We start from the raw sequence: 13,205 nt of genomic DNA on the forward strand, positions 1-13,205 counted from the left end.
AGAACTAACATTACCAATATACCTTATTTCATAGTATTGTTTTAAACAATCCAGTTCCTGCCCCTTTGTGAGATGAACAATAACATGAAAACACTGATGAAAATAGGCTATTACAAGCATGTGAACAAATAAAATGCAATACCTTTTTCCATTTTTCACAACAACCCCATTCTTACACACACAAGCACACATACTCAAATGCACTATAAGTTTGCTAATCATGTTATTGTGCAGATCTGTATGACTATAGAATGTGAACTGCATTTAAATCAATCAGTCCTTATTAAGACAGCTTGATTTATTCAATTGAAACTTACAGAGTTTAGTTTCTCTACATTCAAGCATATATCCAAACTGTTTTCTAGACCAAATATTCCTGGGTGCCTTTATCGGCACCAGACTAGATTTCAGTGTGCAACTGTGACTAATATTAGACAAGCAACTGTTTGAGTGTGTGTGGGTTTGTGTGTGTCTTTCGTGCGTGTGAGCACTGTGAGCTGTCTCTCTCTCTCCCTGCCGTCACCCAGTCAGTTCAGCCTGTTCCCTCTGAGGGCAGAGATAAAAAAACAACTCCCTCATCCATGCATCCACCCATCCACCCATCCAACCAAGCACTCATCCAATGAGCCACTTATTCAACCCCCCTCCAAAAACAAGCCAACCCTCTGGGGTGCCATTATTCCCAGCTCTGCCCCATAATGCACACCTGTCTCCAGGGTCAAACCATACCTCAGAGAGACCTCAATCCTTTTGGCAAAATTTGAGCATTCAGTACAGTATGCTTTTAAAAATCCTGAATACAACACATGGTTTTTCAATGTGCTCTAAAAAACCAACTGTCAAACACTGAGAAATTAAATGATATAAGCATATATTCAGCAGCATGCATGTTGATTTTTTCCAAACGTGGCCCTTGTATAAAAACTGCTATTGCCATACAGAGTTTATAATTAAGGCCTGATCACATATTCATGACTTCCAAGGCTCAAGTGACCATAAGTGCAAAATATATCACCTCCTTGGCCTCTGCATGCTACATTTTTACCAGGATATTGAAAGATCTTGACAGTGTGTCAGTTAGAATATGGAATGAAATATTCCTGGCCAGCTCCACTCTGGGCATCCAAAGTGTATAAGAATTTGCCCTCCAACCTTTTTGTCATCACAGTCATGGACAAATACATATTTAGACACTCCATGTATGTATAGGATTTTTGACCGATGTGGGGCAAGTGACCAGCCACTCCGATTCACACAGTAATTCTGCTTGATCACATCTAAACTCAAAAAGAGCACAAAAAAAATCTACATTTTCTAAATGTAATGTAGCATTGTTGTTTTTAGTCGCGAATCTGACACGTTTTCCTCAACTGTGCATTGAAAGCGTGTTGCTTCAACGTGGTTAATGGGAATTCGCAACAGCTGCTGTCCATGGTGCTGAAACACAGGTGCGCGCGCTTCCGCCTCGGCTCAGCTCAGGTCATCTGCCACGCGTTTTTTTTTTTTTTTTTTTTTTAATGATCGGTTTCTATGGGAGCGTGACAACGTTGACGCTTACGTATTTCACACTGGTTATTCAGGTATTATAAAAGTTGTACGTTTCATCTCAAGGCCGTTCGAATGCAAACCGAAGGTTACAATGCATATGTGAGTTCTCAACACTTTCAACGTTTCAGCAACGTCAAATCCACAGCTACGTCTGTCCATGCAGTCTATTTTTAAGGTACAGCCTGTTCCGTAGGATTCCACTGATTACTATCGATTAAGATTGATTTATATTAGCCTATTGATAATAATACCAACCAAGTCTTAAGAGTGCACTCTGTAAACAACAGCCAAAGGCTAACCAATTCAAAGAGGACTGACGTCAATTTAAGCATTTTCTCTTGAAGAGCCGACTCGTTGTTTCAAAAAGTCAAGCAATTTTGAGCGCCTTCAAAGTCATATCCATAAAAAGAGGTTCTGGTCGATGGAAGAAGCTTCACTATTCACTTGTGCATTGATGTTAATAACGATGATTATTTTTATTTTTGCCTTGACTGGCGACAGAAGCCCAAGGTGATCTTCAAGGCCCTACCTTTATAGATGAGGATTCATCTCGAGCGCAGGGGCGAAGCAGCTGTCGCCATGTTGACGTCTCCATTTATTTCCATTCCGCAGGCTCGAGGTCCACCCAAACCACAACGAACATGACACCATGCATTTACGCGGCCATTTCTTCAGCTTTAGGTCAAAAACACCGCCCGGAGCTGCGAGAGCTGTACATTCCCACCGTTGACGACACCGACTGAGGAACCGAGATTGATGTAATTCCACGTAACGAGAGGCAAACCCACCTAAAGGGTTAAACGGTGTCTAGGCGACAGAGAAAACGTCTCTGGGCGTGCCTGTTTTTCACTGACCAAAAATGTCTCCGACGTCCCTATCGTTCAAATGACTTTCGGAAGAAATAAAAGCTCGTATTAGCACCCAAAGCAGGCACAGATTGTGTTTTTCACCTCCTTCTCATGTACAGCCAGTGCGCGACGGTGGGTGAGGAGATGTGAGGAGATGTGAGGAGAGGAGGGGGTCGGATTTGCTCCCCATTTCAATGACAATCATTATCAATATAAATAATGTGCATAGGCGACCATGGCAAGGTCTTGTGAAATTCTAAAATGAGAGTTACAATTCTATTAACCATAGAGAGCAATCGACTCTTGTCCTCCGTTCAAGCAGCATCTCTCTTATTTGGATAGATTAGCCAAATTCAGCACCACCATCATCTCCAAAGGCAACCAGCGGACAGAAACCCAAACATCTGTCTAGTTGTCTTACATACAGACACAAATCCCGTGTTAAACCCCTGATATAGCTAAGAGAGATCATTCCAGCGAACCAAATCCCGTGTAAACTCGTTATATCAGCCCGGATCATCCCAATTACTGCGCACAGACATATGCCTCAGCTCTAGAATGAAAACGATCTTGATATGGATAAGATTAATAATTTTGTATTACGTCATTTGACCATGATCACATTCTGTTCGATGCACACCAGCCAGATGGTGACCTTAAAACGAATGCAGCATCATATTCTTCATTTGCTTAAAAGACATCAAGTCATAATCATCGATTGCCTCCTGACAATCAAACACCGATTAACGTTTTCATGATCCTGGGCGTCGTCATTGTACCTAAGGAGTTGAAAGGCAAAATATGATTTTCATTTTTCAGGCCTTTCTAGACGTTTCTGAATTGATCTTTTACTCACCATAGCAATGCCTCTCAGGCTCGAACCTGGATGACGGTGATTTCGTTTAACTTCTTATTTTTCCACTTTGTATTCCCTTTGCTGTGCTGTTCTCCCATTAAAAAGCGGTTATTGGCGAACAGACTGAAAGATCCATTAAAAAGGGCGCTCTCAGCTGTCGTTCGTCTCCCCAAATATCACGGACGATTGTCGCTTCCGGTTATCGGTGGCTTGGGTGGTGCAAGTGACGCGTGCGCGAGCTTCACGACTCGATTCCAGTGTCAGTGCCTGGATCCGCACGTGAGGCCCCTGCCGACAAGCTTTACGAAAACACGGAGGTATGATGCGTTTGCACGGATGTTGCAAATATGAAGCAGTGATTAGTTTCTTTATTTATTTTAATGGGGAAAACATGCCATTTGACAGGTAGGCTTGCCTACTTCTTTGCCTTTATACCAGCAATTAATACATTCATTCACAATCATATTTAATTTGGCACTTTAAATGCATTCTTCTACCTATATATTTCTTTACTTTAATAGGCAAACATTTTCATAATTATATAAAGGCAAAGAACAACTAACATTATTGAGTGGCCAATGTACAAGAAATACAGTGCACTGCTGTCCAATACGTTCATTTACCTACCACTGAAAATCCAAATACTAAGTTGACTTTAATAAATTGATTGAGTAAACTCGTTCCCTGAATTAAATTGAGTTAAGGTGTCTCCAAAACTTGTGTAATGAAGTTCACTTAACTTGGTGATCATATAGAATGAACTTAAGCATTTAAGTTAAGGTAACTAGATGCAAGTAGACTTCATTCAGATTTGCAATTTAAATGTTGTTGTTTCTACTTATCATTTTTAACTCAAATATAGGTCATACAATAACAACTATTTGCAACGAAACAACATAAATAATACCACAAAAGATATAATTATTATTAAGAAAATAATACTACTAAAACCTTTACTAACAACTATTTAAATGCCCTCATAAGTTCCCTTTGACCAAATAAATAAATAAATAAATAAAAACCCATAATTAAATAATTGAAGTGCAAGGCATTGTGGGTATTCCCCATGGCCTCAATTGTGTGCTCAGTCGTTTGAGTTATTAACACTTAAAATCTTAAGTCTATAGATTTTTAAGGAGCATAGATATTTGAGTTATGAGCCCAAAACTTGAAATTTCAAGTAATATTTAATTAAGACAACTTGATTTTTCCAGTAATGACAACATTCTCAAATGCCACTGTTGATACATTTTGTGTGAATTTCTCAAGTATGATACTGCAGGCAGGTATCGTCTTTTGTATGACAAATTGCTTGTTATGTTCCCAATTTGTAAGAAGCTTGGGATAAAAGTGTCTGCTAAATGACAAAATGTAAATGCAAGTGCAAAAATGTTGCTGTAAATGTTAGAATGTTCTGTTGGTATAAGACATGAATTTGATGATCCTAGGATTATTATTGATAAGATAATGTTATTAAAATAAATAATAACGAATAAAAAAAGAACGACAGATGTCACATTTTTAATTATTTGAGAATGTTTGTAATATATTGTACACTAAGCTCACCTCACCTGTGCAACAAGTCTCAAAAGGTGTGCAGCCTCAGTGAATGTAGTAGGCTAGCCTATAAAAAAGTACCACCTGAAATGCACCGATTCTAGAAAATTCGCAGGATTCTGCATTACGGACCACACCAAAATATGCATGTAGACTTCTCTGTAGAAACAAAAAGTTGAACATTTCTGTGAGTTTTTTTAAAATGCTTTGCACATTTTCCCCAGGGCTTTGCGCGCAGTAAAGTGTTATTGTGTTAGACTTAGGGACTGAGGCTGTTCATACTTCAAATCCCTCAATTTTGCATACACAGTCACTCTCTCATGCTTGAGAGAGGCTGCTGTCACGCACCTGGGGGCTGGGCATGGGAGAGGCAAGCTGATCCAAACAATGCAATGACGCCCTCTGATGGCCACAGGGAAGTATAGTTACAGTTACTAGAATCTTCAGGAACTGACTTTAGTAATTGCAAAGAAACTTGGGAGGGTCTCTTCTGGGGGTTCTATTCTTTTGTGTTTATTGTGGATGAAAGCACTGGTAAATTCGTGTGCTCTTCGTCCTTAAAATAAAAAACACTCAAAAAAGATCAGCGATTACAGCGATTCATCCGTGCCAGCGCGTCGCGCCTCCGCAGGGCTTGTGGTGATGCATGACGCATCGCGCTGGTTGTGACATTCCCTGAGCTTCTCTCTTTAGGCGCTCTCGCCCGCCGGGTTGTCAACCAGGAATAAGGCATGTATGCAATCACCACCAGTCCACCGCCAGCTCGCTGTGATGAGCGGACACTGAGCACGGGGAATATTCTCACAATGGACCAGCTGGCTATGACAGAAGGGTTTACCCCACCGAACGGATTTATAAATGGATAAATACGCCCAGTGAAAGGTCCTATAGGCTACACGTCAATTGCGAAACGTTTTATGGCGTTCCAAATCATTGAGAAAATTTAGGCAGAAATAAACATTTAAACATTACAAGATTCATTTAAAAAAGGATGCATATTGACCACGTTTACATGCACTTAAGAAAACGGCGGAAAGCGGCGTTCTGAAACGTCATGCAAACTAGAACGCGGATTTCCTTGCGCCGTTTAAGGGATTAAGAGACAGCGATTAACGAGATCTTTTCTGTCATGAGGACAAATTACCATTTAGAAGGATAGAACTTCTACATTTGCAATGTTTGGGGCAACAGTGACCTCTATTGTCGAATCGTGGTAATATCTCCAGATTTACGTAAACGACCGCAAGGCTGCATTTCTCTGACGTTAATCATTAGCTGTCCAATTACAATAATCCATCAGTGCTAAGAATCGTTCTTTTTGGACAAGGTCTCTTTACGTAGCGTTGCATGCGCTAGCTACATGCTTTACTGTGCTAGTCTGAATGCAATCCAATCTCTGGACATCATCATTTCGCTGTGGCAGTCCTAGGTAGGGTTGCCACCCGTCCCGTAAAATACGGGATCGTCCCGTATTTAAAGATGAAATGATGCGCCATGTATCGAATCAATACAGGACGCAATTTGTCCCATATTTAAGCTGGTCTGATGGCGTAACCGCGAAATCGTTCAAGATTTCAATTTAACCTTGATATTCCTTGGAAATTATGCCTATGGTGGGTAAGGGACCGTCTGAAAAGTCCTCACATTGTGCTAAATCTATGGAGGGTGTGATAAGGGACCGTCTGAAAACTTCAGCCAGCAGCACCAAAGCTACAAATATTGGGTTATAGATATTAAGGGGCGGTCACACTAGGCATTGAGCATGCAACATTTTTTCATACAACACAACAGACCAGGATATGATGTAAATAATATATATATATATATATATATATATATATATATATATATATATATATATATATATATATATATATATATTATATAAAAAATGATAAAATATTTTGTCTACTCATTTTCCTGCAACAGTAAATCTCACAGCTTTGAAATAATTATCATTTGAATTGAGCCAAGGTGTCAGCATGTTTCAGTCTCCTATTAATCACGTGTTCACGGTTCAGATTTCATCAAGCTTGAACTTTGGTACTCAACGTAATATGGAATTTCTTCATATAATCTTGCGTTTTCGGTCTGCAGCATTCGGATATGTTTGAATGAGAGTGAATGGAGTGCGAAGTGTAGTGTGACCGCCCCTTAATGCCGCTATATTGGTGGGTCATGGATGACTGGCAATCAAAAAAAGTGAGTCACAGTGGGCAAAAGTTTGAGAAACCCTGATTTAACACACCTATAGGTTTCTCTCGGAGAATGGGCTGAATGTGCTCATGTAAACACATAAGCGGTGTTCTGATGGGTGTTTGAAGAGTGCGCATGAGTCCCAGCAAACACACAACATTCCCCTAATGTTAGCGTATGGTTCCCGTTTGGTTATTTTTTTGGGAACCAATTCCTAACGTTCTAAGAATGTTCTCTTTAGGTTCTTTATTTTATAATCATAAACTAACGTTTCCAGAAGTGTGCAGAGTGTTTTTTTATAGTATAACCTAAAAATAACTTATACAGAACATTCTCTAATGGTTATTTTTAGGTTTTATTTTTTTATAACCATAAACGTAAGTTTCCAGAACATTGCAGGTGGTTTTTGTGGAATAACCTAAAAATAACTTATACAGAATGTCCTCTAGTGGTTATTTTTAGGTTCTATATTTACGACAGGGGCGTAGTTTCCAGGGGAGGTAAGCCCCCCCCCCAATAATCATAACAAGCAAGTACAACCCCCCCCCCCCAATATTTATATCATGATCAATGGAAACATGTAGATGCTTCATGCTGCAACCCCCCAATATTCAAGCCAAATCTACTCCCTTGATTTGCTATATAATATATTATATATTTTAGGTTATATTCTGAGTCTAATACATGCACGTGCCTTAGGTCCGCACACGCTTTATTCGGGCATCTTCCAAATCGCTTTTTTGCGCCCTTGAAGGGCACTGCAAGAAGAGGATGCAACTCGAAAGGCCGCTCTAAATTAAAGTAAGAAAATATTTTTTTCCATGAAGGGCCTTTCCACAAGACTGCTAGCGAAGAGTGCATTCATACAGTAATGCCATGCTCCCTTCGGAGTGCCCAGATCAAGAGCTGAGTGAATAAGGCATAAGGAGGATCACTGTTGATTGGAAAAAGTGGGCTAGTGTGTTTAGGCTACATGAGTGTAAAATGAAGATTGTATGTAGTAGATAGCAGAGACAGTTTGGCAGAGATGGACCACTGGTATTAAAATGAATGGGAGAAATTAGAACGCCATGATGCAGAAAAGGAAGTCCCGCCTTACAGGTAAAAGAGCCAATAGAGCTTTTTCACACTCCAGGTTTTGGAACGCGGATGTAAACGATTGCTGGGTAATCTTCGACAGTGGTGAATGGGAGACCACAGCAAATATTACTTTCACTTACTCATTTGCTCCAAGAGCAAAAGAAAAAGTACATTTGAATGACTTTCCAGAAAAAAATTAAAATAACTAGAGAGCGGTGGATTAAGACAGGCAGCGGTGTTCACGGCAGAGTTTTTATTCCCATTGAAGTCCGTGATGATATTAATTCCCCGCCACATGCTTCTATAGTCGGTGGTGTTGAACTGTCCTTCAATCTTGTCCCTGTAGTGCCATTTGGCTGCTCTGATAGTTTTGCGGAGGGCATAACTGGCTTGTTTATGCTCCTCCGCATTCCCGGAATTAAAAGCGGAGGTCCGCGCATTAAGTCCCGCACGAACATTGCTATTCCATGGTTACTGGTGAGGGTAGATCCGTATTGTTTTGGTCGGCACTACATCATCTATGCACTTCCTGATGAAACACGTTACGGTATCAGCGTAGACCTCGATGTCGTCATCAGAGGCGGACCGGAACATCTCCAAGTCCGCGTGATCAAAACAGTCTTGTAGCATAGAATCTGATTGGTCCGACCAACACTGGATCGTTCTGAGGGCAGGTGCTTCCTGTTTCAGTTTCTGCCTGTATGCGGGGGACTAATTTGTAGCCATCCCAGAAGGGAGAGTAGCAATGGTCCAAAACCCGGTCCCCTCGTGTGTTGAAACTGATGTGTTGGTAGTATTTCGGTGCTATTGACTTGAAGTTGGCTTTGTTAAAGGTCACAATGAACGCAGCCTCAGGGTGCACAGTTTCCTGCTTGCTTATACTCCTATACAGTTCCTTGAGTGCCTGGTCTGTGTCGGCTTATGGGGGGTGTACACAGCTGTGATAATGACCGCTGTGAATTCCCTCGGTAGCCAGAATGGTCGACACAGAAGCATGAGAAATTCCAGATCAGGAGAGCAGAAAGACTTGATAGAATGTATGTTCCTCTGATCACACCAGGATTTGTTGATCATAAGACATACACCAAAACCTCTGCTTTTACCTGAGAGGTCTTTCACTCTGTCTGCTCGGTGCACTGAGAACCCCACGGGTTCGATGGCTGAGTCTGGAATCTCCGCAGACATCCAAGTTTCTGTAAGGCAGATAATGCAGCAGTCCCTCGTCTCTCATTGAAAAGAGATCCGCGCTCTCAGCTGTTGTCCAGAGACTGAATATTTGACAGTAGAATGCTGGGTCGATTTGCGTGACATTTTAGTCTGACGAGAACGCCGGCTCTCCTTCCCCTTCTCCGGCTACGTTTCCACGGCCGGGCTGCCCAGACAAAGGGCTCCGCTGTTGTGTTTGTAAACAACAAGTCAGCATTGAGGTATTTAAAGTCTGGTTTTCGGTGTTCTATTGCAGAACCAATGTCCAGAAGTTTTTGTCTATCGTAGACAATAAGGCAGGCAACATCCAAGACAAAAAAACATAAGAACTGTAGACAAAACAAACAAAAAACTGCAACATTGGGTCAGAGCTCACAATGCAGCAGCCATACTCAGTGCCATCTTGAGCAACGATTTTGCAATCCCAGTTAAGCTGGGGTCATAGCGCAGGGTCAGCCATGATACGGCGCCCCTGGAGCAGATGGGGTTAAGGACCTTGCTCAAGGGCCCAACAGTGGCATCTTGGTGGTGCTGGGGCTTGAACCCCTGACCTTGTGGTCAGTAAGCCAGAGCCTTAACTTTCATACAAGTGATCATCAATCATTTGAAGACAGCTCATTGCCTTGTGTAATGAGAGAAACACTACAGTGACAATTTGTCATCTCTACAACAGTCAAGCAAGTCTTTCAATCCAAAATACTTACATACCCATGACAGGAAAGTATGCGCTATCCGTGTTTTTTCTTGGCTACCACTTCCACAGCTGTATTGAAAAATTCTGTTACAGTTTATTGTGATAAATGTTAGTAAGGATGTTGATGTGAAAAGTCTTGTAACTGATGTTGGTGCAGCAGGGCAGGTGTCCCTCATCAGCGCTGTTCAGAATATCGGGGCTCTTTAGCCATTTGACATGGTTGAATTGCTCCATAGCGCTTTAAAATCGAAAATTCTTATGTAGAATTCAAATGTGTCACTTGCACCACCATACTGAGGGAAGCTTGATTTAATTTTGCATGTGATCGGCTTTGTGCCATCCTGCCACCGGAGCTTGCAGCCCAGTGGACGTGTGCACGTGTAACGGTAGCCAGCTGCTACGTGATGCCTGTGCAGAGTGGAAACCTCACTCTCCTCACCTTAAGAGATGCACTAGCGACTGAGGCAAGAGGCCATGGTTTTTAAAGCCTCCCTGGTAGCGTGTCCAACTCCCATGCCGGGGATTGCCGGTTCGAATCCCACTCAAAGGTGATTGGCTGTTATCCGCCATATTAGGTGTTCCAATTTCTCCCATTCATTTTAATACGAGTGCTCTGTCTCGGGTTAAATAGTCTTTCTGGCTCAATTCAAATTGCTTACCTCCGCGGTGTGACGCACCAGCTGAGCAACTGCCATCGAGATGAATGGGAGTGCAAACGGATAGCTTTATCCAGGTATTATAGCTCCTTGCTTATATACCATTATATCTCAAATAAATTAGCAGTTTCACCTTTACTACACCTGGAGTCATAAAAATGTTTATAATGTAAGATCAATTCTTAATATCTTCTTACCTATGGAAACTTTTTATCTGAATAAATGTTGTCTATATTTGGGATAATATATAATATCCTGAAATCATTTCAGTGGAATGTGAGTATAAGCTGGCCCCGATACACACAGGGCAATTAAATTAGCACTTAAGTGTGTCGCTACATGCTCTCATTAGAATGACTATGATGAATATCTATCCTCACCCCTCTAGTACTAAATACACACACAGACATTCATGAATGTCTATTTGGAGATGCTAGTTCAGGCACATGGACGGAAATGCAAACAGACACATGAGAAAAGATTCAAGGTCTGACTTTTCTTTGTGGAATTGGCCCCTGGTCATAGGACGTGTGAAATAAACAGTCTACTGAGAGTTGGCACTGGGGCCTGCTACGATGGGAGTGAGGTCATGTTATCGACAAAAATGTAAACACTACTACACACAAGGCTATATTTGTGCACCGCACTGTATGTGCGCTCATTTGATACAATGAAACCACAGTACCTTAAAAGACTGAGAATTTTTTTGTAGTGCATGTTACATAATTATTCCTTGACCCTGTTCTTTTGGGCTGTAGAGAGTGGAAATCACTTTTGTGCTTTTATTTACTTTCACACGTGACTGTTAAGAATAAAAGAAATACATTTTTCATGTCTGATGCTTGAAGTTACTTTGCACATCTGTGTTTGCATAAGTAAATCTATTCCCTCTCCTTGTCTGTGGTCCCCACATGCTTTAAGTCAAGTCAACCTTTCTTTATAGAGCACATTTAAAAACAACAGAAGTTGACCCAAAGTGCTTTACAGATCAAACAAAACAAAAAAATATATAAAAACAGATTGATTTAAAGTTAAATATAACACATAATCAAATAAATCAAAACATTTAAATACAACATCATGTATTTATCCATTTCAAACTATTCAATCATCTATTCAAATACTACAGAATATAAATATGTTTTTAAAGAAGATTTAAAAATGGCTAATGATGAAGCTGATCTCACATGGAAAGGGAGACTATTCCATAGATTAGGACCTATCACAGAAAAGACACGGTCACCCTTAGATCTATAGCGGCAACCAGGAACCTTCAATACAAGTTGATCAGAAGACCTGAGCGCTCTGGTGGGGGAGTAAGGGTATAGAAGGTCACTGATATATTGGGGCGCGAGACCAGATAGCGCCTTGTAGACAAAAATCAGAATTTTTAATCGACCCTGAATTTCACAGGAAGCCAGATTAGAGGTGCTAAAACCGGGGAAATGTGATCACTCTTTCTTGACCCTGTTAGAAGCCTAGATGCCACGTTTTGAACAAGCTGTAGGCGGGATAATGTTTGGGGCAGTTTGGGGCAGACCAATGTACAATGAGTTGCAATAATCTAACCTATAAGTGAAATAAGTGAGTGGAAGTCTTTATGGCAAAGAAAATGTTTTATTTTAGCGATAGATCTCAGGTGGAAACGCTACCCTTGACAACAGCAATGATCTGCTTATTGAAAAGTAATGATGAGTCTAAAATCACTCCAAGACTCCTCATATGACCTTGTACATTTGACGACAGAGGACCTAACTGGGCAACCAGGCCAGGTAAGTAGGACCTAAAATCAGAACTTCGGTTTGGCTTTCACTGAATTGTAAGAAATTGTTTGCCAGCCAATGTTTAATATCTTTGAAGCAATTTAGGGCATTCTCAGATGAACAATTCTTGTTTAAACATCCACCGTTGTGCCTGTACCAAAGCAATCCAAAATCACTTGCTTAAATGACTGGCGTCCTGTTGCTCTGACCCCCATCATCAGTAAATGCACATGGGGTACAGTGTATTTTTATTGTATACAGTCTTCTTATTTTGTGTATACTGTATATTGTATATTATTAGGTGTATATTGTGTTGTGTAACAGATGTGTAGACTGTGTTATGTGTAAATCAGATGTCTATTGTAGTTGTCATACTGCTATGTTGCTTGGAACTGCACCCAAGACTTTCACCCACTGTTGCACTTGTGAAAATAAAGGGATTTGATTTGATTGCCCTACCATGCAAGAAAAGCGTTGGCATGAATTATAACTACTGCAATGGAGATTTTGCACAAACACACACACACAGCTCTTACATCTGTGCTAGTGAGAGACAGACAGCAGCAATAAGCTGATTACTCATCTCTCATGTGATTGGCACAAGAAGTTCTTGAAGATTCCTTGTTGACTAGTGCACACACACTTGTAGCTTGATCCATTCATGCCCACACACTAGCTTTTCCTCCCCCACCTTTTCTTAAACAATAAAAATAACTGACAACATTCCTGATTTATATACATACAAAATATAGGTTTATCATAAAACTAGTCCTAATTATGTGAAAGCATTTTAATGTTTAA

At 40.7% G+C, this 13,205-nt stretch overlaps 1 protein-coding gene across 2 annotated transcripts in view; it reads right to left on the reverse strand.

Annotated features, from left to right (window-relative positions):
• The window catches only part of LOC127448923 (sodium channel protein type 2 subunit alpha-like), a 69,147-nt gene extending 65,726 nt beyond the window's left edge, over nucleotides 1-3,421 (reverse strand). For both annotated transcript variants that reach the window (XM_051711878.1, XM_051711876.1), the window contains exon 1: nucleotides 3,253-3,421. The gene's annotated coding sequence lies outside the window, so the exon portion shown is untranslated. The remainder of the gene's footprint in view (nucleotides 1-3,252) is intronic.
• Nucleotides 3,422-13,205: the final 9,784 nt, after the last annotated feature.

This window comes from Myxocyprinus asiaticus, chromosome 12 (genome assembly GCF_019703515.2).
Source record: "Myxocyprinus asiaticus isolate MX2 ecotype Aquarium Trade chromosome 12, UBuf_Myxa_2, whole genome shotgun sequence".
Taxonomy (NCBI): Eukaryota; Metazoa; Chordata; class Actinopteri; order Cypriniformes; family Catostomidae; genus Myxocyprinus; species Myxocyprinus asiaticus.